Source organism: Notothenia coriiceps, unplaced genomic scaffold (genome assembly GCF_000735185.1).
Source record: "Notothenia coriiceps isolate Sejong01 unplaced genomic scaffold, NC01 NC01_scaffold00018674, whole genome shotgun sequence".
Classification (NCBI taxonomy): Eukaryota; Metazoa; Chordata; class Actinopteri; order Perciformes; family Nototheniidae; genus Notothenia; species Notothenia coriiceps.
In genome coordinates, this window is record NW_011351375.1 from 5,093 (window position 1) to 10,184 (window position 5,092).

Below are 5,092 nucleotides of genomic sequence, written 5' to 3' on the forward strand. Positions count from 1 at the left end.
TTCGACCCTCTGTTGTACAGGCGCTGCTGACGTTGCTGGGCCTGGAGCAAATTCTCACGTGATATCTGCCCCATTGAATAGAGTTTTGCTCGCAGGTCCTTAACGTACTGAATGTCATTCTTACTGGAGTTTTGACCCTCCTCCCAGTTTTCCTAGGTCCAAGACACCCCGGGGCTTCCTGCCAAACCAACCCTGTCTCCTAAAAATTACGTTCCCACAGAAATAAACTGCATTCTCAATTACGTTTTAGCTAGAAACGTATTTTCAAAATACGTTTCTAGCTAAAACGTAATTGAGAATGCAGTTTATTTCTGTGGGAACGTAATTTTTAGGAGACAGGGTTGGTTTGGCAGGAAGCCCCGGGGNGCTGCAGCCAGTGCACGTACGGGAGTGCCGCGGGGCACGTGTGGGGATGTCTGACAAAATTACAACGCGCATTTGGGGCATTGTTTTTTAATCCAGAATTGATCGATGTCACCATGAGCCATATACAGTACACTGTAAAAAAAAAAGAAAAAAACTGTAAAAAACGAACTTTCAAAAGGGCACATTGCTGTCCAGAGGGCAAAAACGGGCAGGTGCTCAAGCACTACCTAGAGTCTATGTGTGCATGTCCCTGAAAACTATTATGTTCTGCCTCGCTCATGAGAGTAACAGCTGGTGAAATTACAGCCTCGCCTACTGGTTTCAAATCTGTGCTCTAAAATGATATTTATAAATGACTATTATCATTATTATAAGCAAGACAATAAATGGCAAAGATATATAGAAAATAAACATATTTAAGGTACGTTAATAAGAAACGTAACATGGGAGAAAATATGTTTCTAGAAGATTTGTAGAAAATAAACGTATTTGAGATACGTTCATAACGAACGTCACGTGGGAGAAAATACGTTTCTAGCTAAACGTAATTGAGAATGCAGTTTATTTCTGTGGGAACGTAATTTTTAGGAGAAAGGGTTGTTTGCTTACATAATACCAAATGTTGTAGAAAAGTATTTTATTTTAATTAAGGTAATGTTGCATTTCATCTGGTCTTCTGTTTGGAGATGAATTGCCTTTCAGTATGCGTTAACATTGAATGCCAGAAGATACATAAATTTACTTTCTATCCAGTTTAAGTGCCATTTTTAAACCATATTTTTAAGTTTTAGTGACCTCGTCCTGAGCACGCAAAGCTTTTAGCTCGTAGCTTTTTTGCCACGTGTTGACCAGGGGGGGAAATTGTTTTGAAGTAAAAGTGCTTCATTTTCTGTTTTCATTGTGGTCAATCCTCCTGAATGATTAGATCTTTTATTATCGGAGAAACAGGTTAAGCATTTGTTAGCCTTTAGCTCATAGCCGCTCCTCCTTGTGCCCACCCCGGGGAACACTGAAGTAACATCTATATTCTGCGTTTTCACCAGCTTTACTCACTGTTTTATTTTAAAGTAAGAAACCTTTATGGATAATTTGGCTCCATGTAAAGATATCCTCAACGATAAAGAAGGATAACAAATGACTGCAACAACAACCTCCCATGGGCTGTGAGCTCATCTTTTGTTATTGTTTTGATTGAGACCCCCCTAGTGGCAAAAAAACACACATTGCATGTTTAAGATAAAAAATAATTATCCTAATTTTAGCAAGCAAATGCCTGTCACCTCAGCAATCCACGCTTCCCGGATTGAAATATCATCGGCGAGAGAGAGTCTTATTGTCCCTGTGAAGGGGAATCATTGCTCAAACAGGGAACATAAATTACCTTGAGCTCCTATTGACAGCTTGTTACTTTATTAGCAAAAGGGTCCAATGAATCATGGCCTTGGAAATTACTAGCTCAACACACGGGTCAGCGTAGGGGGATGAATGAATATCGGGGGTAGTTATGGATAAACATATTGAACAACACACCTGTTACACTGTGCATTTTGCATGTCTAGTCTCAGACACTCTGCTCCATGTCTCACAATACCTGCATTTTAGTTTCCTCAATGACAATTTTAAGCTCCAAACCTAGGTTGAAGCCAACATATCCTTATAAATATATTCAAGGTTGGGCACAATGATCTGTGCTACACCCCATCTCGCTCTGTACTAGATGAATTTTAGGGACCTTGAAAGTAGTTCCCCTGCAATTTTTGACCTTTTTGCAAGGCTTCCCACCTCTGTCTGGCTCCCCTGGGGTTCTTGACAGCACTGTAGCCCTGGGCATCATCAAAACCCCTCTGCAAAATATCCGACATCGAAGTACCCATATTCTGCCGGATATGCACCTTGATCGCTCTGGAAATGTCTGCCAGTTTAGCACTGCAGGTAGTAATGGCAGCTCCATTTTGCTTCCCAAATGACCTGACTTTACTCTGAGGCGTATTTCCTGTCATTCTCTTGGTTCCTGTCAGAGATACGTTGACAGTAATAAGGTTAACTAACAGAATCCCATGAGGGTTTGTGGGACTGGAATTACAGTTCGGACTGGATACAGAGTACGACAGTCATTTTTTTTTAACTGTAGATATACAGTGAGTTGAGCATAGGGAGTATCATGTCTCTGACATTTTAATACAGTGGGGGAAAAAAAAATGTAGTCAGCCACCAATTGTGCAAGTTCTCCCACTTAAAAAGATGAGAGAGGCCTGTAATGTTCTTCCTAGGTATACCTCTACTATGAGAGACAAAATGAGAAAAGAAAAATCCAGAAAATCACATTGTCTGATTTTTAAATAATTTATTTGCAAATTATGGTGGAAAATAAGTATTTGGTCACCTACAAACAAACAAGATTTCTGGCTCTCAAAGACATGTAACTTCTTCTTTAAGAGCCTCCTCTGTCCTCCACTTGTTAACTGTATTAATGGCACCTGTTTGAACTCGTTATCAGTACAAAAGACACCTGTCCACAACCTCAAACAGTCACACTCCAAACTCCACTATGGCCAAGACCAAAGAGCTGTCAAAGGACACCAGAAACAAAATTGTAGACCTGCACCAGGCTGGGAAGACTGAATCTGCAATAGGTAAGCAGCTTGGTGTGAAGAAATCAACTGTGGGAGCAATTATTAGAAAATGGAAGACATACAAGACCACTGATAATCTCCCTCGATCTGGGGCTCCACGCAAGATCTCACCCCTTGGGGTCAAAATGATCACAAGAACGGTGATCAAAAATCCCAGAACCACACGGGGGGACCTAGTCAATGACCTGCAGAGAGCTGGGACCAAAGTAACAAAGGCTACCATCAGTAACACACTACGCCGCCAGGGACTCAAATCCTGCAGTGCCAGACGTGTCCCCCTCTTTAAGCCAGTACATGTCCAGGCCCGTCTGAAGTTTGCTAGAGAGCATTTAGATGATCCAGAAGAGGATTGGGAGAATGTCCAACCCAGTTTCACGGCATTTCGTGTTCACCAACACGATTTTTTATCTATTGATTCGTGTTCACCAACACGATTTTCCCCCTTTTTTTTCGTGTTGCACAGCACAATTTTAAAAGCAANACATAAAACAATCAAATCAAATCTCTATAAACAATATTGATTATTAATGAATTAAATATGCAGAATTGTATATTTAGTTTTATTTGAAACTGTAATGTAAATGTCAAACAAAGCTACAGTTTTGCAAATATAACGGTGTATATAAATATTAAAACAAATCCAGAGTTACGTGTTTCTGAACTTCCTCTAAGAACAAAGGACAGTAACAGAAGAGCTCTGTGGCTTCAGGCTTGATCGCCGTTCAAATGACTGCGTTGGTTTCCCCAGAAGTGGGCGGGGCTGTAAAGTGATGTAGATTTTACTCTCATCTATTATTCAAAACCATTCTATTTATTATAACGTAAATTACATGCCAGTGTTTTATCTTATATTTATTTGTTTTCATTTAAATTGTATAATGTCTGACTTTTTTTCCCGTCTGTGAGGAAAATAAATGGGGCTTAGAGCCTCAAAATACTGAAATCTATATTTTTTTAAATCTTTTTTTCCTTCTAATTTGTTATTTTNTCAACGTGAACGCGCAGCGCGCAGAGCAGACAGTCAGTCACTCAGTCAGACAGGCCACGGCGGGTGTGTGGTGCAGCAGCACGCAGCAACACGATTAAAAGTGCCCTAGTGACGACCAAGTAAGTAACCACCAGGTAACATACAACGAGTGTATTGTTTAATCCCCTAAATCAGATGCCAAACTAAACTATAACTTCACTTCTTTTCTTGCATCCATCCATTTAGTCTCGCTGTGCACTTTTGAAATAGCAGATCTCGCATTACGTGGCATTGTGAGCTTGTAGTCTCGTTGTGCACTTTTGAAAATAGCAGATCTCGCATTGCGTGGAATTGTGAGCTTGTAGATGGCTTTCTTATATTATTTGACAATTTGGCCAATGTTTGACCAGTTTTTATAGTAGTTTGTTGATTACTTTTGATGCAGTAATGCAATTTTTTCATTTCATTTGATTTATTTCTGAGGTATTAAAAAGGTCTTAAAAGTCACTTGTTAATAAAGTATTTAGACAATCAATCAATGCTCACTCATTATTTAGTCAGTTATTTATTTCATAGACACTAAAGCATGCATGCACAATGTGGCACTGCAATCTTTGTTTGTTCTGTTGTTGCTTATTTAAATTGTTACAATAATTTACCAGAAACCAACCTGTTGAATATTATAAACATCTGCATCAGACAGCATATGGTTATTGAAATAAATATAATAATTAATTTTTTGATAATAAATCAGTAAAATCAGGCAAAAATAAGAATTAAATAACATAACCCTAACCTAACCCTAACCCTAAAACCGAAATAAAGTAACCAAAAACCGAAAAGAAACTAACAAAATCCGCCATTATCCGGCACAATTTCGGAGCGCACAATTTCGGCGCCCGCACACTTTGCGCGCGGGCGACCGCCACGACGACTCAGAAGGTGCCCTTTTTTTTTCTCTTGAGCACCTGCCCCTATAAATGTCTGTGCATGTCACTGATAGTTTTAACATGCCAAAAAGCTGCTGTGTCGTTAATAGTTAATTAGTTACTATGTAAGGGAATTCAGTAGCCTTTAATTTGTATTCCTGATTACGTAATCCCGTTACATCTCAGCCATTACTCCC